The sequence below is a fragment of the Sminthopsis crassicaudata genome, chromosome 1 (assembly GCF_048593235.1).
Source record: "Sminthopsis crassicaudata isolate SCR6 chromosome 1, ASM4859323v1, whole genome shotgun sequence".
NCBI lineage: Eukaryota > Metazoa > Chordata > Mammalia > Dasyuromorphia > Dasyuridae > Sminthopsis > Sminthopsis crassicaudata.
The window spans coordinates 115,038,374-115,066,020 of record NC_133617.1 but is presented as its reverse complement, the minus strand read 5'-3'; the positions used below and the strand labels follow the sequence as shown (position 1 = coordinate 115,066,020).

At 34.9% G+C, this 27,647-nt stretch overlaps 1 pseudogene; it reads left to right on the top strand.

The window, feature by feature from the left end:
* Positions 1–606: 606 nt before the first annotated feature.
* Positions 607–23,021, top strand: LOC141549319 (phosphoglycerate kinase 1-like; annotated as a pseudogene).
* The last annotated feature ends 4,626 nt before the right edge of the window (positions 23,022–27,647 follow it).

The following is a 27,647-nucleotide window of genomic DNA, read 5'->3' as shown; positions in this document are numbered from 1 at the left end:
TTATTTTTTATTTAATAATATCAAAATACAACCATTTATTCAGAATCTAAGTGGCTCAGTAAAAAGATCACTCAGGAAAACCAGAATTCAAATCTGCCCCCAGAACTTAGTAGGTCTGTGATCCTAAACAAATCAATTAATTGTTCTCAGGCTCAATTTCCTTATCTGTTTAAAAAATAAGGAGGAGGGGGGGAATAATAATAGCACTTACCTGAGGAGGTTGTTTTAAGGATCAAATGAGATGATATTTGTAAAATGCTTAGCACAGTATTTTGCACGTAAGAACCACTTATTACTAATTCCCTCTTCTTGCCTTTCCCTCTCTCCCAACTGCTGGACATAAACACTATTTTCAATTTGTTACTAGTGCAAGTAAATCTTCTATGAATAACTCTGAACAGCTACATCTTTTCCTTTCTTTCGTTACCCAGTTCTTCCAACATTTGCTTTGCAGAGGTGGTCCACAAGTTCTGATGGAAACATAACTTGTTGAGATGTGAGGGGAGTATGGCATGACATCAGCATAGTTTGATAGTATGACCAAGAGTCCCTAGTTCTTACAGAAGTTGGGGGAAAGTGAAAAGCTGGCCCTGGGAAAGAGTTACCATGATGATGGTCCCCAGGGAGTTGGTGGCCTGTGGGCAGTTATATAGAACAATACAGACCAGTAAGTGGACTAGTGTGATGTAAGGTTCTGGAATAGCAATCCAGCCCCTCCTGAGGGAGGATACATATCCCTAAAATGTCAGCACCCCAGCATTTCATTCATTTTTATTAGTTACTGTTCTGTGTACAGACTTAAGTATTAAATACATTTAAGATGGATTTAGTTAAATTTATGGGTACAAGCTCCATAACATCTTTTTTAGATAAACCCAGGGTGTTCAAGAGGCATCCTTTTGAAACTGAAATTACAGAAGTCAGCCAGCTCTCCACAAAATTCTCTTTGGTTCTCCTATCAGTAACAGAATTCTGGCTGATTTTGACGATGGAAATCATTAACTATACAGTATAGTGAATAGAGTACCAGGCCTGGAGTTAGGAAAATCTTCTATCTTCTTTAGTTCAAATCCCGCCTCAGATATTTCCTAGCTATGTTACCCTGGATAAGTCACTTAACCTTGTTTACCTCATTAACTCATTTGTAAAATGAACTGGAGAAGGAAATGGCAAACTATTCCAATATCTTTGACAATAAAAACTAAAATGGGGTAATGAATGTTGGACATTCATGGAATGAATAGAAGAACAATTTTCTTTCCTCCTTTCTACTCTCCCTACTTCTTCTTAATCTTTTTTTTTCTTCTTTTCTTGTTATGCCTTAACATATAAATATTATTTTCTCCTCCAATTGGTCATCCTCCTTTCCCTCCTCATTAAATGTACTTATAAAGGATGTCCCAAAAGTCTTAGTGCAGCTTTAAGCCAATACAATTTTTCAGTAGTATTTTGTTTTTCCAAATACGTTAAAAGATAGTTTCAAAATTCATTTTTGCAAAACTTTGTGTTCTAACTTTTTCTCCCTTCCTCCCTTAGCTCTACCCCAAAGACAGCAAGCAATCTGATATAGGTTAAATAATACAATTTTTAAAAACATTTCCATATTTGTCATGTACCAGAAAAATCAGACCAAAAGAAAAGAAACAAAAAAAGAAAACAAACAAAGAAAGAAAGAAACCAAAAGGTGAAAATACTATGTTTTGATCCATATTCAGTCTCCACAGTTCTCTCTCTGGATGTGATTGCAAGTCATTACAATTTAATATAATTTTCAGCTATATGATCTCATTTCAGCCCCATAGCTACTTCATGCACAGGGGGAATAATTGCCGTTATGCCCTATTTTGTAAATCAGGAAAGTAAGATTCGGAGCACTTAAATAACTTATTTTAAGTCTAATCCTTCATCTTTCCAAATTCAGTGCTCTGATCTTTCCCTTAAACCAGTTTACCCTTGATCTAATGTCAAAAGTACATGTCCCTTTGTCTTTCTAAACTTGATCTCAGGATTTTTGAAGAATGTAAACTAACTAATAGAAATTCTGCCTTTTTTAAAAAGAGTCTTTTCTGGAAAACACCCCACATTGGAATTCTGCAATTCAATAGGGATTCTGTTATGTATGTGTTTGAATTAATATTTTTTCTGTTTCTAATTATGGATAACCAGCAATAGATCTTCTTCCAAAATTATAGGACTACTTATTTTTCAATGTGCTCAGAGGCTTAAGGATCCATCCAACGAATTTAATAAGTAAATAATGTTCTTTCTGAGGAATAAGATACTCCTACAGTAGTCTATGATTCTTATTTTAACAAAGCTAATGATTATTACCATTTTTTCTCTCTGTCAAACATTGACTAGTTCTATTAACATTTAATCCACTGATAATTTTCTCAAGTATTCCTTAAATTAGTCAAAACCTTTTTAACAGTATAAACTGTGGCCAAGGGATCCCTACTATGACATTAGGCTCTCATGGTTGGGATTATATTGTGAGTTCCTAGCCCCTAAAAAGGTCAGTTTCTCATTATGTTCATTTTCTCTACCTGGAGTTGCTCCAGAAAAATCTTTTACATTCAAGGTAAATTCATGCCAGACATAACTCATGTCTGATTTTTCCTACTGTTGATCAAATCATTTCCTGTTCCTGTACAAGTACTCAAGGTAGCAAGTGTATCTCGAATACAGAACAGCCTTTATTTTACCTCATAGAAAATTAATATGATGCAAAGAAGTAAAAAAAGACCATAAAGAGTTGCAGAAACATGAAGCATTCAATTCATCATTCTTCCCCCTACTCCACCTTTACCCCAAAGGGAACAAATTTGGCAGATAATGCTTTGACATTCTGGTGAGTTTGTCTTTTCCCAGAGGGTTTTATAAAATTTCCCTAGGCAGTAAGATAAAACAATGTATAGTCAGACAGAGTGTTGGACCTGGGATCAGGAAAACCTAAATTCAAATCTGACCTCAGACATTTACTAGCTGTGTAATTGAGCAAGTCAATTTAGCTATTTGCCTCAGTTTCCTCAACTGTAAAATGGAGGGAAAATAGGATCTACCTTCCATGGTTATTGTGAAAATCAAATGAGATAATCATTGTAAACCATTTAATACAGTGTCTACCACATAGTAGGCACTATATAAATGTTAGCTATTAGGGTAGCAATACTACATTGTGGTTTAGAGGTATTGACAAAAAGCAATGTATTCCCATAAGATCTGTATTAGTAGAATAACTCCCTAGTTTTATTCTCTAAATTGATGCTCTTTGTTCCAATGCTAAACCCTCAAACTTGGATGAAGTGTGTACACTTCTATCCTTTGATTTTATAGAAACTCTCATTCTTCGGGCTCTTGCCATATCTTAGATTGAGAAATTTATTTTTATCAGTCTTCAATTCCTGGTCTTCTCTGAAAAGGAGACAGAAAGACTGAAGCCAGAAATTTGAGGTCTTATAGGCTCTTTAGTAAACACTTGAAGCAAACCAAGTGCCTCTTCCACAAACCACTATTATTGTTTTGGTACTAGAGGGGAAGAATCCCCTTCCATTCATCCAAACCTCTGCATTGCTATGCTACAGAGAAAGGGACAAAAGAAAAGATGAAGAGAGATTCCTAAAGAAATTCAGAGAGTAATCTATAAGCTCTATAGAACATGGAAGGAGTAACTCTTATGACAAGAATCCATTTTCTGGACATCATTCAGCAAATCATCTTGGATGTGTCTCCATTTTCAGGAATTCAGTAGCCATGTCTAGGCAGCTCCATGGATGCTTCCAAATAAAAAACCAAACTCTTTAATTTCATCAGGTTGACTAGAGAAACTCATCAGATTGACTGGGGACTCTTTGATCTCCATCTTTGATTTCTCTACCCTCTACAACAGTATTCAAACGCTAGGAAAATTCATTATTTGCTGAAATGTTAAGCGCATTCAAAATACCCTTCTCCTTGGCTACCTCAAAATAAAGACATTTCATAGCATCTGAGATTATTAATGCTGAAAGAGGCCTGGGGATTCTTGTTCTAACCCCTCCATTTGACATAGTAGAAAGAACATAGGTTTTGCATATAATCCTCATTCCCCACAAACTCTGGATTTCAATCCCATCTCTAATACTTGCTAGTTATATAAGCATAGTCAGCTTAAACTCTATGAGCTTTTGTTTTTTCATCCATGTAATAATACCCTTAATACTTATTTAACTGAATTGTTGGGAGAAAGTTACGAAATTAACTGCTTAATAAATCAGATAAAAACAAATGTTTGAATTATTATTTTGTTGATGAAAGAAACTAAAGAAAAGAGGGAAACAAAATGGAGGTTTTTCAAGCAATGGCTGCAGCTCTGTTAACTTTATTGTAAAGGCAATTAAAAAATCACAAAACTTCAGAGTAAGAGACCTCAGCAATCAGCTAGAGTAATTCATTCCTGAAAAATAATAGAAATAAATGTATAATATGAATAAAATGTAAAATGTATAAAACATAAAAATAAAATAAAAGTATAATAAAAGATAATAAATTCCCCCTCTATGGGACCTTTCAGAAAGACTGGATCACTACTTTCTGATCTAGCCTTTGCTGAAAAGTCCCAAATGAGGGGGAGCAAATTTCCTTTCATTACACTCATAGCTTCAATAGTCATCAATCAATAAACACAGATTAAGCTCCTATCAAATGCCAAGCACTATTCCAAGAGATGGAAATACAAAGAAAGGCAAAATCCCTGCCCTCAAGGAGTTTGCAATCTAATGGGAGAGATGATATTCAAACAATATGTACAAATAAGATATTCTATCTATGGGATAAACTGGAGATAATCAGAGGGGTAGTACTCAAATGAAAAGGGATTGAAAAAGCCTTCCTATTCAAGGTAGAAATTTAGATAGGACCTAAAAGGTGAAAATGAGGAGGGAAGGAATTCCAGGATAAGCCTGAAGCTTTATCCTTACTTCAAGGTGAAATTTGTTTTTTTGCAAATTTCACCCATTGTTCCTAGTTCTTCCTCTCAGTCATCCTTATGATAGATAACCTTTCAAATATTTGGAGATGGTTATCAGGTCCCTCCTCCCCACTTCCATGCTTATCTTCTCTAGGCTAAAAATATCTAGCTTCTTCAAATGATCCCCATGGCATGAATCCAAGCCTTTCCCCATACTCACTACCCTTCTTTGAGTACTTTCCAGATTAACAACATACTTTGATAGAATGTGGCAGCCAGAACTGAACCCCACATTCCAGAGGTAGTAGACAACTGAGCCATCACCTCCTTTTCCCTGGCATCTATATCTCTCAATGTAGTATAAGATTTTGTTTTCTTTTTTGTCTGCCATATCACACTATTGACTCATATTGAGCATCTTTTCCAATAAAATCCTTCCATCTTTTTTCAATTTAATGTACCTTTGGCCATATTAACTACTCTTTGAGCCTAGCTTCCACTCAATTCTAGTTTGTTCCTCCTTTCTTCCCTCCTTCCTTCCTTTCTTCTTTCCTTCCTTCGTCTTCCTTTTTTTCTTTCCTTCCCCTTCCCTTCCTCCTCCATCCTTTACTTGTCCTCCCTCCTCCCTCTCTATTCCCTTCCTCCTTACCTCTTTCCTTCCTTCCTACTTTTCTTTCTTCCTTCCTTTTTTCTTTCCTTTTTTTCTCTCTTTTTTCTTCCTTCCTTTATCTTTCCCAAAAAGAGAAATCCCATTTACAATAATTGTAGATATTATAAAATATTTTGGAGTCTATATGCTAAAACAAAGCCAGGAACTACATGAACACAATTAGAAAACATTTTTCACATAACTAAAGTTAGATCTAAACAATTGGAAGAACATCAAATACTCATATGTAGGCCAAGCTAATATAAGAAAAAGGATTTTTCTACCTAGATTAATCTATTCAGTGCCATATCAATCAAACTGCCAAGAAATTATCTTATAGAGTTAGAAAAAGTAACAACAAAATTCATCTGCAAGAACAAAAGGCAAAGAATTTTAAGAGAATTAATGAAAAATGCAATTGAAAGTGGCTTAGCTGTACCTGATCTAAAACTATATTATAAAGCCAGTACTGATATTATTGGTACTGGTTAAGAAATAAGAGAGGTGGATCAGTGGAATATGTTAGGTTCACAAGACACAATAGAAAATGATTATAATAATCTACTGTTTGATAAACTCAAAGACTCTAGCTTCTAGTATTAAAAATTCACTATTTGATAAAAATTTCTGGGAAAATTGAAAAATAGTATACCAGAAACTAGGCATTGACTCACATCTAATTCCCTATACTAAGATAAGGTCAAAATGGGTTCATGATTTAGATAAAAGATGATACTATAAGCAAATTAGTAGAACAAGATAGACTTATCTCTCAGATCTGGAGAGAAGAAAGCAATTTATAGCCAAATAAGAATTAGAGAAAATGCCAAATGAAATACAAAATGGATGATTTTGATTATATTAAATGAAAACGTTTTGTACAAACGAAACCAATGAAGCCAAGATTAGAAGGGAAGCAGAAAACTGGGGGGGAGGGGAATTTACACCCAGAGTTTCTCATAAAGGTTTCATTTCTAAAATATATATAGAATTGATTCAAATTTATAAGAATATAAATCATTACTCAAATGATAAATGGTCAAAGGACATGGGTAGACAATTTCCAGATGAAGAAATTAAAGTCTTTTTTAGTTATATGAAAAAATGCTCTAAACCAATATTGATTAGAAAAATGCAAATTAAGATGACTTTGAGCTACCACTTTACATTTCTCAGATTGACTAAGATGATGATAAATTTTGGAGGGGATATGGGAAAACTGGGACAGTAATACACTGTTGGTGGAGTTGTGAACTGATCCAACCATTCTGGAGAGAAATTTGGAATTATACCCAGAGAATTATCAAACTGTGCATATTCTTTGATCCAGCAGTGTCTCCCCTAGGTCTGTATCCCAAAGAAATAATAAAAAAGCACCTATGTGTGCAAATATGCCTTTAGCAGCTCTTTTTTGTAGTGTCAAAGAATTGGAAACTGAGTGGATGCCCATCAATCAAGGAATAGTTAAATAAGTTATGGTATATTAATGCACTGGAATATTATTGTTCTATAAGAAATGATGAGCAGCCTGATTTCAGAAAGACCTGGAGAGACTTACATGAAATGTTGCTAAGTGAAGTAAGTAGAACTAAGAGAAGATTGTAAACAGTAACAACAAGATTATGTGACGATCAGTTGTGATGAATCTGGCTTTTTTCAACAATTAGTTGATTCAGGCCAATTCCAATAGATTTGTGATGAAGAGAGTCATCTGCATCGAGAGAGAGGACTGTGGGGACTGAATGTGGATCAAAGCATAATATTTTCACTTTTTTGTTGTTTGCTTGCTTGGCTTTTTTTTTTTCATTCTCATTTTCCCCCTTTTTTGCTCTTATTTTTCTTGTGTAACATGATAAATGTGGAAATGTTTAGAAGAAGTGTACATGTTTAACTTATTTTGCATGGGAGGGGGAAGAAAGGGAGAGAAGGAGAAAAATTTGGAACACAAGATTTTGCAGAATGAATGTTGAAAACTATCTTTGCATGTATCTGAAAAATAAAATGCTATTTAAAAAAATCATTGCAAGACTTGAATAAGATATGCAGGGTGTCCCAAAAGTCTTTGTACAATTTTGACCTTCAGTGGCTTACACTTAAGGCAACTTAAAGTGAATTAAACTTTGGAGATACCCTATATCTATATAGTATTTTACAAATTTTAAAATACTATGTGAATGGTAACTGTTGCTATTGCTAAAAGAAAGGTCCAGAAAGGGGGGGAGACAATCTAGGAAAAATCTAAGGGGTGGGGGCAGAGGGCAACCCAATTCAGCTGGGCAAAGCCTTAGGGGAAAGATTCATATCAGAAGTGACTCCTGAACTGAACCTTGAAAGAAGACAAAGTTTTTGAAAGTTTATTCTGTGAAGATGAAAAGAGTAATTTCAGGCAAAGTACAGGTTGTGCAAATTCACTGAAGCAGAAGACAGAAGACAGCAATGTTAAGTTCAAGTAATAGCTAGAAGTATAGTTTGGCTGGAAAATAGAATTTATGAGGGAGAATAATGTGAAATAAAGATGGAAAAGTAAATTGGAGCCAAACTATACAGGGCTTTAATGTCAGGCTTCAGAGTTTGTTTGCTTTTATCTCTAAGGTCACTGAAGAGTTTTTGAGGAATAGAGACATGATCAAATGCAGACATTAGAGGAACATAAAATCAATCATTCAATCAAAAAAAAAAACCACTTTCAAAAAGTTTGACAAATTCCAGATAAAAGTTTAATAGCATACTCTCTGAAAACATAGAACATAGTTTTAAGTCTAATCTTCATTAATATATTCTTCATCACTTTCAACCAACAAAACTACAAATTAAGCCCCAATTTGTAGCATTTGCTGCTTTCTAAGATATTAAACTTTAATAATTATCAACATTTTGGAGCTGATTACAGCACATACAAACATTCAACTTCTACCTCTCCTCACAAGTAATTTATGCAACTCATGCAAGCTAGTAAGACCAGAGGTTTGTATTAATTGAACTGAGTGATGCTGTACAAGGTTGAAAAAATAAAGTGCTTATTTGGAGAAAGAGATGGGCATTTTTGGCTCTTACAGTTGATGGAAATGCTTCCAGGAGGGAAAGCAGAAAACCTTACAAGTGTAATAAGAGGCTGAACAGGGAATGTGTAAAGTTGCCCTTCCTGATGCCAACCAATCATATACACTAGTTCAGTGCTTGTTGTTCATAATTTTTAATATCTTGGGGTATTGTCTTGACTTTTGCAAGAACTTAATTTAAGAAAGGCATTTTCACACAAAGTCATCAGCCTCTCTCTTCTTGAATTATGAAAGTTCAGTAGCAGGACAAAAGTCAAGATGACTGGCAATGGTCCAGGATGGAGTGGATTAACTTGGGGTTTTTGATGCCTGACTAAGCTCTAATGTTTTACCTCACCTGCTTTAGCTGCCTTCATGGCCATAGGAACAAATTGTTCTCATCTGCCCATTTCACTAATCTTCATTGCTTGGTACTTTGAAGATGACAAAGTGGTGGCTTCTGTCCATGTATGAGTCAGCATAAGGACTCCTATACTTTAAGATGGACAATTATCTCTGAACAGCAAGAGTCAATGACTTGGTTGACCTTTAAAGGAGTGATCTGGAACTCTCTTCTTTTGATACTCCATTATAGCAAGTAGCTTTCTGTTTCATTTGATGAAGTGCTGGAGAATTGGGAGAAGTCCTAATGACTTCTCATCTGACAGTCTGAATTGAGGAACTCAATTAATTGAGTTTGTACATGGGCTCCTGACTACTTTTTCTATTTTGAATTCACTTTCCTGAGTAGATGGTTGAATAGCAAAGTGAGTTCATTAGCTTTCCCTATTTCTAATTTCCTATTACAATCAAGGACACTACACTTTCTAAGATCCCAGGCTCACAACCTAGGTTTCAGTCTTGATTCCTTATTTTTTTCCACTCCCTCATATTCAACCTATTGCCAAGTCCTATTGATTTTAGCTTTCATGGCATCTCATGCATATGTCTCCTTCTCCACTCTGTTCCAGGCCTCCATCGTCTACTGCCTATTCTATGGCAATAACCTTCTGGTTGATCTTCCTGCCACAAGTCTTTCCCCAACTTCAGTCAATCTTTTGCTCAAATATCAAATTAATCTTCCTGAAGGACAGGTCTAATCATCTCACTCTTCAATTCAATAAACACCAGTGACTTCCTATAACCTCCAGGATCAAATATAAGATCCTCTGTTTCAAGTTCAAAAATCTTCATAACTGCCCCCTTTCTAATCTTACATTTTATTTATCCTCACATACTCTGATCTCCCTCCTATTCTTCAGATAAGACATTCTATCTCCAGGCATTTTCTCTGATAGTCCTTAATGCTTGCAATTTTTCTCCATCATCTTTACCCCTTGTATTCCTTGACTTCATTCAAATCTAGGAAAGCTTTCCTGATGTCCCTAATGTTAGTGTCTTCCCTCTGTTAGTTATCTCCTGTATAGATAGATAGACAGAAGACAGATAGATAGATTGACTGATATTACTTACATATAATATATGTGTTATATTGCATACTATCTTTTTTTTAATATTCTGAGCTTCTTGAGAGCAGAATTTTTTTCCCTTTATATTATCAGTGATTTTCACAGTATATGAAGTAGGCCCTTTAAAAATCTAATTGCTCACTGTCTAACTGACTTTAAGATGGATGTGTCTGGGCTTAAGATAGCCTTATATTGTAGAAGATTTGGGTTCAACATTTGGAGCTGCTTTGTGCCTGAAAGAAAGTTTCTACATTGGAAAAAATGACAACAACCTTAGTCCTCATCATCAAAAGAAATGGACTAGAAGTTGTTTGGACAGGACAGAGTCCTACAAATGGCCTTATCTTCTGACAGGAAAGCATAATAGTAGATTTAAATTAAACTATTAAAATCCATAAATCTTTCTGTCAATGAACCTTCGTGTTTTATGTTAAACATGTCTATTATGTGTAAAAAATACCTGTCCCATACCTGATTCACATTGTATATTAAATACTTTTGTATTCCCCTCTTAGGAGAGACCCTAGACATGAGTTAATACCTTTAATAAGCAAATTTTTAGGTACAGGAGCGGGAGCTTAAGAAGCCAAAGAATGTGAAAAAATAAAGTCTAAGTCCTCTCTTTAGAGGCCAGTATCTGCTGGACTGAATTTGATCCAGACCATCCATTAACATAGGTATGGAGCAGAGAAACCCGTTAGTGTGACATTCTTTCTAAGTTGGTTCCCTCTTGGTTTATCACACAGCTAAGCTAAAGCTGCTACTAAATCATTCAACTTAGACAGAGATAGGGTTTGATGATATCTATCCTCTAGAATCTGAGTTTAAGAATCCAGTTTAAGAAGATTAGAATCACCACACTAAATCAACTCAGCAGTCTAGCACTGACTAGCCAAGAAAGCTTATCAAGAAAGCATTGTGGTTTTCCTTTACAAAATACTCAAAACTTTCAGACATACTCCTTTATGTTTCCCGTAGTAACCCACTGTGATCCCAAGCTCACAGGACATATTGCTTTTACAGATGGCTTATAACTTCTCATTCTACAGGTAAGGAAGCTGAGGTCCCTACAAGATAAAAGGGTTCTTAAACTGCAGCCTATGAATTTGTGTTATAACTACTTTAATAAATAATTTTCAAGACAATTGATGTTCTTTGCTAATCTGTATATTTTATTTTATATGTTAAAAACATTGTTCTAAGGAAGGGTCCACAGGCTTCCAAGACATGCAAAAAAAAATTAAAAACCACTACTTTTAAAAGAGTGACTTGCTAATGGTCACAAAGGTAAGAAGGAATAGAATCAAGACTTGAGACTTCATATTAGAGGTCATTGTGGCCAAGTCGCTCATTTTACAGATGAAGAAATTAGAGCCCAGAATGATTAAAAAACTTGTCCAAATCAATTCAGATAATGAGTAGCAAATTCAGTATTTAAATTCAGATCTTCCATTAGAATCTGGGACTCCAGTCCTGGAAAAAACATGCTAAGTTCTAATTGGCAAATTTCTTAGCTTATCTTGTCAAGATCCCAGTCACCATTTTGCTTCCTGGTCATTACTACTACATTAAACTGTACCCCACTATATCCCATCTCCTCTTTACAACTCCCCTTTTTGTACTAGAATGTAAGTTCCCCAAAATAGGGACTTTTTTTCTTTGATTTTTAATTTTTTTTCTTGAATTTGTATAGCTAATTCTTAACACAGTGCTTGGATCACAATAAAAAGTTTAAAATACTCTGTCTTTGACTTTCTCTGTCTCTCTGACTCTATCTTTATTTCTATCTCCCTCTCTGCATTTCTAATTGAAAAAAACAAGTCTTTCCAATATCTTCTTGATCATTTCTCTCTACATCACTTTCTGTCCCATATATTTTTCCTTGAATTGAATGCCCACACCTGTATAGAGGGTACTATGTTGTTATACATTGCATTTAGACTCATTTGTGGTATAGTGGATAGCAAATTAGATTCAGATTCAAAAGAGATTGAATTCAAATCATATCTCTTTAATTACTAGCTTGTGATCATGGATAAGTCATTTAACAACTCTCGTCTCATTTTCTTCATCTCTGAAATATAAGGCAGCTAGGTGGTATAAAGAGCACTGGACCTGCAGTCAGGAAGATCTGAAATCCTGTTATGGACACTCACTAGCTGGGCAAGTCACTTATCCTCTGTCTGCCTCAGTTTATTCATCTGTATAAATAATAACACCTGAGGATCAAATAAATTCACTATAAAGCTTACAAACTATAAAGTACCATATAAATGCAACTTATGATGATGATGAAAATGGAAATGATGAAATACTACTAATGATATGAGGATTAAATAAGATTAAATGAAAAAATATGAAAAGCACTTGTAAATATTTAAGTACTCTTATCAATATTAGTTATCTAAATCAGGAGAGAATAATACTTTCTTCTTTGTTTTCAATTTTTGTCTCAATGATTCTCAAACCTTCCAGAATTAGAACTTATAAAAATTTTAGCTGAAGGACATGAATGATATGAACAGGTGGATTTCAGAAAAAATGTGGAAAGACTTAACATGAACTAATGTTGAGTGAAGTGAACAGAATCAGAAGAACATTGTGCACAGTAACAGCAACATTGTGTGATCATCAACTATGATAGGCTTAGCTATTTTCAGCAAGGCAATCATCTGAGACAATTACAAAGGGCTCATCACAGAAAATATCCATATCCAGAGAAAGAACTATGGAGTTTGAATACAAATTGAAGCATGCTATTTTAATTCTTTTCTTTCTTGTGGTTTTTTCCCTTTTGTCCTGAGTCTTATTTTACAACGTGACTACAGTGGAAATACGTTTAACATGATTGTACATGTATAAACTACATCAAATTGCTTGTTGTCTTAAGGAAAGGGGGAAAAGGGAAGTAGAAAGAAAAATTTGGAGCTCAAAACCTTAAAAAAAATTAATGTTGAAAACTATATATGTGGAAAAAATACTATTAAGAAGATGAATAATGAGAAAATGGAATGAATTAAGAATTAAAGTGTTTATTAAGTATGCAAAGCTAATAACTGGAGATACAAGATTATCCCTGCTCTAGATCAGGACTTCTTAAACTTTTTTTACTCACAACCCCATTTTGCCTGAGAAATTTTTATATGTCCCCGAGTATACAGGTATATCAAACAAGTATACAAGTCAAACAGTTACTGATAATAAATCATAATTTCATGTCCCCCATCTTCAGTTATGAGACCCTATATTGTTTCTCTAGCCACAGCTGAAGAAAATGGGTTCTAAAGGAGGACTCATTTTTCTAGGGAAGACTACACAAGTGGAAGATTTCAGTTGCAAGTTGGATGGAAAGGTGACATGGTCCTTAAGGTGCAATTCAGGGATGTACTGCTAATATTTAGCAACCAGCTCTCTGGGAAAAAATAAAACGTACTAACGATGCACTTTTAAACTTAATCTTCATTATTAACATTTCCTCTATCATTTTTCTAAATCTAGACAATCAACAAAATAATAAATCATCTTGGTTTGTAGCATTTGTTATTTTCCAAGTTGTAAATGCTAACAGTGAAAATTTAACAATCAATTCTCATAAGCCAACTTGAGCCAGCTCAGGACACTACTGCTGTAACAGCAAATATGATATTTGTCCAGTCTCTGCTAGTCTGGCATAAAGTATTACCATAGGGTCAAAGGGATCCGAAAAAATTAAAATCATAGAATTTTAGAGCTGAAAAGAGCTGTAGGGGATCATTTAGTACAAAGCCCTTGTTTTCTAGAAAAGGAAACTGAGTCCTAGCAAAGGAGCAAATTACCAAAGTCACATAGCTAGCTAGCAACAAAATTGGGAATAATTCTTAGATGTTTCTAGTTTCCTGTCCAGTGTGCTTCCTAAGCAGAGCATGGTGATTCAGCCAGGTAGATGCCAAAACAATCCAGGACAGATGGTTGTCATATGGAATATCTAACGGTTGGAAAGCTTAGCATGAGAGCTGAGAGCAGTGCAGTTTAGCTATTAAATCCCCAACTTAACATTGTGTATGCTTTGTGAAGGTCTATACAAATCTCATGGAGCCATGTTGCTTCAATGTAACATAATGTTTATCCATATGACATTTTTAAAAATCGTGATTTCCCCCCTGGAAAGTATGACTAAGAAATTTCACTGCTATAATAAATAATTTTCCCTAAGTGGTGGAAGGGGCCAGGAAGGGGGAGAGGAGTAGTTATTATAACAACCACAAATTGGTCCAGGCTATGTTTTGCTTCCAATTTCATTACAAATTTTCAGAGAAGCCATAAAAGATTCAAGTGAAATCTGGTTGGTTGATTAGAAACATGTGAATGGAGCCCCAAATCAGCCACGTGTTTCACATTTCCCAGTCTGAGTTTTGCCAAGTATTAATCATAATCTGTCCTATGATATTCTAAGAAATGCAATAACCCAGCCTGCCCTATGTTAGGAGTGTGTCCACCAAGCTCCCATGGAGAGAGAAGCGGCAAATACCAAAAGGAAAAAGACACTGGCACTTGAGACCAAAATTGTCGTTACAATCGACAGATTCCCACTCATACCTGAATAGGGACTTTCTCTGTAGTATCCTGGTCAAGGAATTCATTATTCATTCTCTAATGGGAGAATTCCAGTGAGAAGAACATACTACCTACCAAGCCACCCCATTCCACTTCTGAATAACTCTGATTATTAGGAAGTTTGTTATTGTATCAAATCTAAATGAGCTTCTGATTCTTCTATGTGTTTCTTCTTGTTCTGATGCCATAGCAAGCCTACTCGTATTCTTTTACATTACTAGCCTTCAAATTTTTCTAAATAATTACCCCTTCCACATCAAAGGTATTAGGGGCTCAGAGCCACTAGCTGAAATATCTGCATAAAATTTTTTTGGCCCTCCCTTTGTACTGCATTTTTTCTTTTTCTTGTAGAGGGTTTAAAATATTCAGTTATAGGCTCTGTGTTGCCTACTGGCCTTTGTATGTCATCTGTGGCTTCTGCAAAACTCCCAAAAAATTCCCATTTAATTTCTTATGCTAACCTGCCATATACTGAAACTTGTAATGGGAAAAGCTACAATATGAAGGTTTAGCTGTATATTTTAAGCTCATTAAGAGCAGTGACTGTTTTAATTTGTCTGTGTAAATCCAAGTGCTTGGTAAATGCTTATTGAATGACTAATTAGTACTTGAAGAAGACTCTCATGTTTTTTCTGAGTCTTCTCTTTTCCAGGCTAAATAAGTCTGGGTCTTCAGGGGATTTTCATGTCATAAACTCAAGGTCTTCAGCTAAATGCCCTCTCTGAATGCTCTCCAACTAATAAGAGTCTTGCCTAAAATATGCTACCCAGAATTAACCACAATACTTCAGCTGTGGTGTAACCAAGGCAGAGTATATTTTTTCTTCCCATAACCTACCTGGTCATACTAATCTCTGTCACCAAAGGCTATCATACTAGCCACTGGAGCTACTATTGATTAAAATACTAAAGGACAATTACTTGGTTCTTATTATGACAGCACCCTAATATTTCCCTTCCTTAGTATCCAAACCAATTCTAAGAGTCATCATAGAAAGAATATTAATCCCAAATTTTATTCTTCCACTCTAAAGTCAAGTTTTTAGTAAGCATTTACTACATGCCAGATATTATAATATTCACTGCAGTCTCTGAACTCAAGAAGCTCACACTGGAGGAAGAAACAATATGTAAACAACTGTATGTCCATGATATATACAATATAAATGTAACTTTATTTCAGAGTAAGGGCATTGGGAGTTGGTAGGACTAGGAAAGGCCTTACATTCACATAAGTAAGATTTGAACTTAGTCTTGCAGGAAGTCAAGATGTGGAGATGAGAAGGGAGATCATTCCAGGTATGAAGTATAGCGAAAGAAAAGACATGGAGCTGGGATATGGAGTATGGAGTAGAAATTCTTAACCTTGGGTTCTATGTGGATAGAGTTCAAGGGGTCTGTGAATTTGGGTGAAAAATAATCACATCTTTCATTTCAGTGTAATTTGTTTCCTTTGTAATCTGTTTATTTTATTTTATGCATTTAAAAATATTTTTTCTTAAGGTGTCTATTGACCTCCCCAGAGTGCCAAAGGAATCCATGACACAAAAAGAGTAATCCCTATACAGAGTAACAGCTGGTAGATCACTAGAGAAGTAGAAGAAGTAGTAGAGAAAGTAGAGGAGAGTCAAGTGTAAAAAGTTTGGAAAGATAGGAAGAAGACAGATTAGACAGGGCTTTAGAAGCTAAACAGAGGGTTTTTACATTTAATTCTGGAGGTAATAAGGAGTCACTGAGTTGGGAGGAGGATGAAATAGTCAGATCTAAACTTTAAGAAGATGATTTGAAATGTCTTGAGTGTCTCCCTGAGCATTGACATCTTATTAATTGTTAATTGGAAATACCAGTTACCCTGTCAGCCTCATAGGGAAATTATGAGGATTCAGCGAGATAATAGCTGCACATTTCCTTGGACATATCAAATATTTAAAACATGGTTTTCAACTGAATTGAACTATAAGATATTATAAAGATGAAGGATGTTATAAATATTATCAAATATTTGTCAGGATTTAAAATAGTCTTGATAATCTAGAACATTGGGCCAAATCTAATAAGATGAAACTTAATAGTGATAAATGTTAAGATCTTACACTTGGATTAGAAATAATTTTTTTCTATAATAGTGTGGTGTAGTTGATAGTATACTGGGCTATAATCAAGAAGGACTGAGTTCTACTCCAGCCTAGCTATGTGATCTTGGATAATTTTATCTCCATGAATCCTCATTCTCATCTGTAAAATGTCTGAATTAAACTAGATGCCCTCTAACCTGCCTTCCAAAATTAATCATATAATTTTATATGATTTATATGATTTATAATCATAAATTTTAAAAATGGGAAGAAATAGTTAGCATTTTGTCTGAAAAAAATTATGAGGATCTTAGTGGACTCTATATGAATCAGTGGGCAGGTAGGAGGCATAGTTAATAGAATGCCCAGTCTGGAGTCAGGAAGACCTAAGTTCAAATCTCACCTCAAACACTTCCCTGGAAAATGTGTATATTATACTAGATGACCTCAAGTGCCCTTTTAGCTAACTAAATCTAAATTTATAACCCAGTATATGACTCAGATAAGATTGGAGTCTCACTGTTTTGGCTTAAAGAAGGTGAAAGTGAAGACAGATTTAAGTTTGACTTCCTTGAATCTAAAGAAAGACCAAAATTCATTTTAAGACTTCCTTAACCATTCAACTTTAGGTATTCTATCATTGTTTTTTCTCTTAAACATTTTGTGCATTTCCCTGGAGTAGTTAACAATAAAAAGTCTGAAGGAGAGTTGTATGCTGATCTCAAAAACAGAAACACAAAGAACAATATGGAAATCTGCATTACTTCCTGAGGGAGAGCTGGGAAGAAGAACATAGACTGGGAGGTAGCAATAGCAAAAAACCAATAGAGGGAAAAGTCAGGCCAAATTCTGAGGGTTCAGCAATGGGGAAAAAGAAGAAAACCATAGGGGTTCAGCAAGGCTATGAGAGGACAATCTTCATGTGTACTTATCAGTCTGGGTAATGAAAAAAGTTGAACGAAGTTTTTGCATCTTTATATTTTTACTGGGTACAGAATAAAAATGTGTTTGTGAGTTTCACCTCTAAAAGGGAATATTGACTTTACATCTGTAGGCCAAATAGGTGTTTGTACAAACACATCGATTTCAAGATTCTGGCATCCTAAGCTGTGAAATTTCCATTTATTTCATATCCGTGGAACATCCAAAGAAGCCTGGCATTGGACAGGGTGCTCTGGGATTAGGATACAGAATATAGACCATAGAGGAGATCCAACTGTTCCCAAAACAGCCCTAATGGGGCAGAAATACAAACTCTTTGACTTGGCACTTTTGCAGGTGTGGTTTTGAGATGTTGTGTCTTAATGATTGAATTGATAATATACTTTTAACCAGGTCCATTTTAAGTAGCATTTTCTCAGTAGTGAGAACAAGAGATTTATACATTTCAGAAGTATCAAAACTCCTTTCAGAAGGACATTGAATATTGTTTTTGCATTGCCATTTCAATCAATTGACAAGCAAGTATTAAGTGCCAACTGGGTGTCAGGAAATGTGTGAGGTGCTGGCAATGCAAAGACAAAAATGAAACAGCCCCTGGTCTCAAAGAGATTATATTCTATTGATGGAGACTATGTGCATGCATATAATTTTATACAAAATATATTTTAAAAAAAGAAATACAATTTATTAGACCTAAAGCAATCAAGAAAAACATGTAAATACATATATGACCTGAATTTTGAATGAAACTAGGAATTCTAAGATGCAATAGTTTTGAATCTGGTCTCCTCAACTAGACTCCAAGCTTGGTGAAGTCAGAGAAGAACTATAACTAAGGCAAGTCAACTAGAACTTTGCCCTATGGTAAACTATGAATAAGTTCTTAAATGAATTGTAAGTTATTAGCATCCATAAATAATCCAATTGGAAATGGAAATAAATAACTATCTATTGGTTGGGGGAGTGGTTAAACAAATTGTACACAAATGTAATAGATTATCAGAGTGAACAATGAATAATGGATTAATATTCAATACATCCAAAACTAAGCTCATTGTCTTTCTCTCCTTGTGAGCAGTTTTTTACCTTTTTAAATATCCTCAGCAGTTAGTACAATGTCTAAAATACAGTAAGCACTTAATAAATGCTTGTTAACTTGATCTGAATCTAAGGAATACAGAGAAAACATGGACAAATTTATTCAACTGATATAAAATTAAGTAGATGTTTTAATCTTGCTGAACTTTTTTTCCCCCTTTTTTTCAAGCTTTATTGCAAAAGATGAATTGCTGTGAAGAACTAGCAGGAGACACATATTCAAAAGTGAAATTGATATAAAAACAAGATATTTCAACAAAAAATTTTAAAAGAAAAGAAAATATAAGAATTCTTTCAAAATGGCCCAAGAAGAAGAAAATTGAGTATGTTGCTGAAGAATATATTAGGAAAGTTATTTAGTATTATTTTATTAAATTTGTTTAGTTATTTTAAGAGTCAGGGAGTTTTTATCCTAGATGATAAACTATCATCATTATTTTCATCATTTTTGTCAGCATGCATTTAGACAAGACTTGAAAGTACATAAAATGATTTCTCCAACAACAATAAAAATCAATGAAGCAGGAAAACCTTATTCTTTCCATTTCACAGATTCAGAAACTGAAGTTCATAAAGTTAAAATTACTTACTCAGAACTAGAAAATCTCAGAGACCATATTTGAACCTGAATCTCCTAGCAGGAATACAATCTTTCTCTGCCTTATGTCACTTTGAACTTATAACTAACTACCATGTGGTTTTAGAGAAATCATTTGATTATTTTGTCAAGACCTAATTTCTTCATCTAAAAAAATAAAAAAAAATTGATCTTGAAAGTCTCAGCATTCTATTATTTTGTCAATATTCTGTAGGGGGAAATAGTATCACTATTGGGAATATACCTTAAGAACATTTTCAAAGAGGAAAACAAGAACTGTTCAAAGTTATTTATGGTTCAGTCATAGCCAATTCTTCATTATCCCATTTGGGATTTTCTTGGCAAACATACTGAAGTGGTTTGTCATTTCCTTCTCCTGTTCATTTTATATATGAAGAACTGAGGCACTTGTACAGTGCTAAATGATTTGCACAAGGTCACACAACTAGTATTTAAGGCCAAATTTGAACTCAGGAAGATCCAGCTTCAGTATCTTATCCACTGTATCATCTAGCTACCCCTGTTATTTAAAAGTTGTCTATACTATTATTATTTATAATTGTAGTTAAGTGACAAAATTTTGAAGAAATATGGTACATCAATGTAATTTTTCTTTTAAAAAGTATCATGCAATGAAGAATGGTAAATGTATTCAAATGTTCAAATGGCTCTGACATCTTATGGATTCTGAAGTTCCCTTTACCAATGTAGATAATAATCCATTCTTAACCCCCCTTCCTGAATGATTCTTGTCCAGGTCCTCATACAAATTTGCCACTTCATTGTTTTCTCTCAATACTGAAAAGTACAAATGGAGTACTATGGTTTCCCATCTCTTGCTCTTGTCCTGTGACCCAGTTTATCTTCTCTTTCTACTTTATAATACCTTGCCCACACTTTTTGCTTTGTTAATATAGCCTGCTAACAATGACCATGCATATGTTTTCTGTGTGCTACAAATAAGCACAGAAATACACACAAAATGATATAAAATGAAGCATGGAGAGCCAGATCGGCAAGCACAATAATTACACCAAGACGTTATATATGTCAATAAATTAATCAATTTGGCATGACATCAATGTGGATACTCTCTCCAATGGTGCAGTTTGTGACATCTTCTCAACCTATGCAACTCTTATTCAGGTCCTCTTTTAATATTCATATGGGGCTCCAACCTTCATGTTACCTCAGGTACCTTTTTCTAGGTCTCCTATATAAATATATCACATCCATTAAGTTCAACTCAACTATAAGAATATTTTCTCCAACACCTACTATGCATCAAACACATGCTAGTCATGATAGACACAAAAAAATAAAATGATAGTTATTGACCTCAAAGAGTTTACATTCATCTAGAGAAGATATGTAAACTAATTCATTCTTCTAGGGAAGTAAGCATATATACATATACTCATCATTTGTATACATTCTATATATAGTAAATACAAAATATTTTGGGCAAGGGGAGAGCACGATACATTGTCATCAAGAAATCCTCATGGAGGAGGGGGCATTTAGCTGATCCTAGATTTTAAGAAGAAGAGATGACAAGAAAGAATATTGGGGGAATGGGAACAAGCTTGTGCTAAGGTGTGCTGGAAGAAGATAGAATGGGATAAAATAAGAAATAGTAAGTCAGTTTGACTAGAAGAGAGAGAGAGTAAGTGTGTGAAAGGAAATAATATGAAATGAGATCAGAAAGGTAAATAAGTAAATTGGATATTTTGGAGAGCTTTAAATACTAAACAAAGGAGTTTACCTAGAGACAATACATCATAACTAAAGAATTTTAAGTAAAGCACCTAGTGGTACAATGTGTAAACCATTAAGTCTTGAATTCAAATGTGGCCTCAGTCATTTATTAGCTACATGACTCTGAGCAAATCACTTAATATCTGCTTCCCTTTCTCAGTTGCAAAATCAGGATAGTCATAACTTCTTCCTCTTAGGATTGTTGTGAGGATCAAATAAAGTATTTGCAAAGTGCTTAGCACAGTTATCTAGTACATAGTATCTATTTAAATGCTTGTTTCCTTCCTTTAGCATTGTTATCTTTATAAGCTTTTATCCCATTCTTCCAGAGGACCAGGTTTGAGCTAGGAGATCTTGTGCTCCTGTTTAGTGGGATTTTCCTGTAAGGACAACATTTTTACACCTGCTCAGAGCAGTCCCTAGCTCAGGCACCTAAACTCCAGCCACAGCCACCTCATTATGTCCTCACTGCCAGCATATTTCTTTCCAGCAAAGTGACCTTGGACAAGATGGAACTGAAGGAGAAAGGGGTCATCATAAGGCTCAAGGATACTCAAGGGCAGATTTTAATGTTCCCATGAAGAACAAGGAGTTAACTAACAACCAAAGAATCAAGGATGCTCTTCCTAGCATCAATTACTACTTGGATAATGGAGCCAAGTCTATTGTTCTGATGGACCACTTAGGCCAACCTGATGGCAACCCCATATCTGATAAATTCTCCTTAGAACCCATGGCTATAAAACTCAAATTCTTGTTGAGCAAGTTTTGTTCTTGAAGGAGTGTGTGGGTCCAGAAGTGGAGAAAGCCTATGCTACCTCACCTAATGGTTTTATCATTTTGCTGGAGAATTGCTTCCATGTTGAAGAAGAGGAAAAAGGCAAGGATGCTTCTGGAAACTAGATCAAAGCTGATCCAGATAAAATAGAAGTCTTCTAAGCATCCCTCTCTGAGCTAGGGGATGTCTTTTGATGCTGTCAATGATGCTTTTGGTATTGTTCACTGTGCCCACAGTTCTATGGTGAGAATGAATCTGCCCCAGAAGGCATGTGGTTTCCTCATAAAAAGGAAACTGACTTATTTTGCCAAGGCCTTGGAGAGTACAGAGAGGATCTTCTTGGCCATCTTGGGCAAAGCTAAAGTTGCTGATGAAATCCAGTTGATCAGCAATATGCTAGAAAAGTCAATGACATGATCATTGGTGATAGGATGGATTTCACCTTCCTCAAGGTGCTTCAACAACAAGGAGATTGGAACTTCTCTTTTTGATGAAGAGGGGGCTAAGATTATCAAAGACCTAATAACCAAGGCTGAGAAGAATGGTATCAATATCACTTTGGTTGCTGATTTCATCACAATGGTTGTTTGATGAGAATGCCAAGACTGGCCAAGCCACATTGGCCTCCGGCATCCCTGCTAGATAGATAAGTTTGGACTGTAGCCCCAACCCAGACCAAACACATTGTGTGGAATGGACTTATTGGAGTATTTGCATGGGAAGCCTTTGATCGGGGAACCAAAGAGCTACTGAACAATGTGGTAGAGGACACCAAGAGGAACACTGAGGACCAAGTCAGCCATGTGAACACTGGGGATAGTGCCAGTCTAGAACTGCTGGAGGGTAAAGTCCTTCTTGAGGTGGCTGCCCTGAGGAATGTCTATTGGGTGCTGTTTTCTGTCCTGTTGGCTCCTGTGTATCACCCTTCAGATATGATACCGTGGTGCTTCCTGTCCCTTTCCTTGGTACTAGGCAAGTTTTTCTCTCAAGACTCAATCACTGGCCACAAGACGACTCAATACAATTTTGTGTGTCCTAAGTGTGCCTGTTGTCAGATATCATTTGAATTTATTTAGTATATCCAAACCATTATTGTGATTTCTGGAATATATACATACATACATATATATTATATATATATATATATATATATATATATATATATATATTTTATATGTTGCCTTTAGAAAGAAAAAATCTAAAGCCACTGCTAGCATACTCTCAAAATAGTTTGTTCTGTTCAACTTTGTCAGCAGCTGTTTTTGTCATTAACCATACACAGTAAGAAAACTTGAAGAAATTCCAGTTTGGGTGGGGGCGGGGGGAGCGAGTTGAACTGTTAAATAAATATTTCATAAAAGTACCAGCTTTATATATAGATACCTATATTAAGGTATATATTAATTAAGCACATGTAGAAGTTTTTTTAACTACTATTTATTGATGAAGAGCATATTGATAGAGACTTAATAGCAACAATACTAGAATGATAGTTAACACTAAAACTCTTAGGAGTAGTGATAGTAGAAGCAGCAGTAACAGTAGTAGTAATAGCAGCAGCAGCAGCAACAGCAGTCATCCTCTGGGGCCACAGACTATAAATACAAACAGGGAAAGTGTAAAACTAGTGATGGTGTGATATATGTATTTATTTAACCTAAGTACATGTTGTGGCCCCCAAGTAAAACTCATTTTTGTCTTTTTGCCTCTAGTGTTTGTCACAGTGTCTGAGTAAGAACTTAGTAAATGCTTATTGGACTGAATAAAATTAAATTGCAAAAAGGTCAAAGTTGGCACAGGGAGTGAATTACTGGTGATGCTATATACATTTTCACTAGGATCTTGGAGGCCAAGGCTTAGGGCAAGAATTTAAGTCATATCTTGAGGGAACTGAATTTTGAGTGATTCCATAAACTTAGAGGTTCCTGCTGAGAAGCACAACTATTAACCTTGATTCAAAGTAAAGTTTAAAAAAATTCCTCTTATCAAAGTCAAAACAGCTCATCTATTTCCATTAGAAGAAAGGAGTTTGTTATCATCTTTTTCCTACTTTAACACCCTTGGAATCCCCTCTATAATAAACTGTAGCCTTCAGCCAACAGAGTGCTATGTTTTTTCCTCTTTTAGGTCCTGTACAATATGTACCAGTTTCCAAAATGAGACATCCTACGTAAACTCTCGGCTGTAACTAAGGACTCAGTAAACAAAACATTCAGGGTTGTTTAACCCAGTAATAGTGCCAGAGAAGAGAAAAATCACTATCTGGTTTGGAGGTCGCTCTTTTATCAAGCTCACAGAATGGGAGAGTCAATGAAAACTTTCTATGACTTTGGCTCTAACAAAGATCAAAAATCTTGCAGAGGGGAAAATACTTTTCTTTCTGTCACCAGAGTTTAATAGAGGGTCTGGTACACAGTAAGTGCTTAATTAATGTTTGTTGACTGACAAATATTGATTTCCAAATTGTCAAGATATAGTTTTTGCTCACAAATGTTATAAAAATAGATTAGAATAAAATAAACTATGCCCACACTGTGCCCCTTACTCTAAATCAAAGTAAAAAATTAGAAGAGTTATTGTAACATTTATAAAGAACTTAGTACAGTATGTGGAACATAGTAGGTGCCTAATAAATATTTGTTTTTCCTTCTCCTTTGTCAACATTCTTCTTAATTCAGGATGCCTTGAACTCAATAATATAATTGAGATTAGATCTGATGAGGATAGAATGCCATGGGACTACCCCCTCTTTATTTTTCTAATTTATACTTCTCTTGCTTCAGATCCAGATCACACTTCTTTTTTGGCTGCCACATCACACTGTTGATTCATGGAGTTTGCAGTACACTGAAACACCCAGACCTTTTTCAGAATGTCTATCTAACTATATATCCCATATTGTACTTGTTAAGTTGATTTTTTTTGTACCCATATAATATAAGATGTTAAATTTATTCCTATGGAATTTTATCTAATTAGATTCATTCCAATACTCCAGTCCTTCAAAGTTTTTGGGAGATCCTGACTCAGTCATTTGGTGTCCTCTTTATTTTGTGTCATGAGCAAAACTGATGAGATTATAATTTATGTCTTACAATGTTAACCAGCACAGGTACCTGGGGTTCTCCATTGGAGACCTCCTATGATGTTGATAATGAAGCAGTCACAGTTATGTTTTGAACTTGGCCATCCAGCCAGCTCTATCTGCTTCTAAAACCAAACCTGAATTGTAAGACCCACACATTTTTATAGAATAGTAATTGATACTTATGTAGCTCTTTTGCAAAGATATATGCCTCATTTGAACCTTCCAGTTCCCCTATGAAGAAGGTATTAGAAGCTTTATACCAATATATATGGGAACTTAGTCCACCTCTCTATTTTATAGTATTGGAGAGTATCTGACTCAGAGAGGCTACATAATTTTTCTTTGTCATACAGGTAATTCTGAAAGCCAAAGGTATAATTGGAACGTCATTCTTCCAGACCCCAAGACCATCACTCTGGGTGTCTAATATACCATGCAGATACGAACAACATGACTAATTATTATTGCTTTATGCAAACATAGAAACTACTTTATATGCTACAGGAGATAGTGAAAAGGTAACATCTGTTGAATAACTAGTAAAACAAACTTTTGGATTTTTTAGAGTCAGGCATCAGAAGCTTACTATCTTTACTATAATGACACTTGATACATCCATCTACCATAAATAAAGATTTTTAAATATCCTAGAAAATTTATCCAGTATGCAGTCTTGGAACAAGAAAATTTTTACAAACCAAACTGTTACCCACAATCTCCTGAATATAACATGATCCATGCAAATTTTAAAATGTCAATGAATGTCATCATCCAAAATACTTAACATCCAAATTGTCTGAAATGAAAAGCTTTCAAAATATAGAAATCTAGTAGAGGAGATCAAAGTCATATTCAAATGCAATAAGTTGCATATTGTCTTCATTGGCCTATCTACTACTGGTGCTTTCAGGGGCAGTGGCTCAGTGGATAGAACACCAGCCCTGAAGTCAGGAGGATCTCAGTTCAAATCCAGTCTCAGACACTTAACATTTCCTAACTGTGTGACCTGGGCAAGTCACTTAACCCCACTTGCCTCAGGAAAAAAAAAAAAAAAAAAAAAAAAACTTTCAAAAGATACTTTCAGTGAACTTACTGAGGTTGAGCTTATAGACTAATACCTATTCAAATACAAAAAGGATTTAGTTTATCAATTATGTAGTAGTCTATGCATGATTTCCTTTTTTAAATTTTATTGTTTATTTTTCTGGTTACACATGTACATTAATTTTTTAAATACACACTTCTTTATGAATCTCTTTCTTTATGAATCATGTTGGGAGAGAAAAACCAGACCAAAACAACAACAACAAAAAAAAAAAAAAAAAAAAAAAAAAACAGAATAAAAAGGAAAAAAGTGAATATAACATGTTTTGATTTATATTTATTCTCCATAGTTCTCTCTCTGGATGCAGATGCATTTTCTATCCAAAGTTTATTGCGATTGCCATGGATCACTGAAATGCTGAAAAGAAGTCTTTCACAGTTGATCATCACACAATCTTACTGTTACTGTATACAATGTATTCCTGGATCTAATTGTTTTTCTCAGTATTAGTTTGTATAAACTTTTCACGTCTTTCCTAAATCAGTTTGTTCATCAGTTTTTATAGAACAATAATATTCCATTACTTTCATATAGCATAATTTATTCAGTCATTCCTCAACTGATGGGCATCAGTTACTTATTTTACAATTCTTTGCCAACTCAAAAAGACCTACTATAAACAATTTTGCATATGTGGGTCCTTTTCTCTCCTTTATGATTTCCTTGGGATACAGACCCAGTAGTAGCACTGCTGGATCACAGTTTTATTGCCCTTTGGGCATAGTTCCAACTTGCTCTCCAGAATGGCTGGAGCATTTCATAACTCTGTGAGCCAAATAGTATATGAATTTTTATCCCCAGTCAACAAATGCAGAAACTATGGGTGGAAAAAGAGATTGCATAGATTGCATAGGGTAAAATATCAGAGCCTGACTACAAACCCAGTTGTCTTTGCTTTGTGTGATAACTCACAATGTACCAATTAAGTCTTTGTGTCTTAAAGATTTAAAGTTGAGAGATTTCAGAGACCATAAACTCTTATCCTTTTGTTTTGCAGATAAGGAAGTATTTAGCCACATTAACAGAGCTATTTGGACTCCTGGTCTCTCAAATCCCCGTCTAGTGCTTTCAATTCAAACTCCCTAAATTTGGTGGCAACTATATGAGCCTATGTATAGTTTTAGATATTTTATTTCCACAAAGATATCAGTAATTAGGAAGATTTTTTTTTAAAAGGAGGTAAGGGGGGCAGTTAGGTGGCTCAGTGGATAGAGCACCAGCCTTGGATTCAGGAGGACCAGAGTTCAAATCTGGTCTCAGACACTTAACACTACCTAGCTGTGTGCAAGTCACTTAACCCCAGCTTCAAAAAATAAATAAATAAATAAAATTAAAAAATAAAAGGAGGTAAGGGATAAAATGATTCTCTCCACAAAGGGTTAAGTAGGAAATAAAAGAAAATATTACAGAATATCAAATAGCATTTGTTCCCTATTTTCATTCAATTCTCTACAATTTTTAGAAGTTTGAGTTGAAAAGTTATTCAATTGGGAGGGGGTGGAGCCAAGA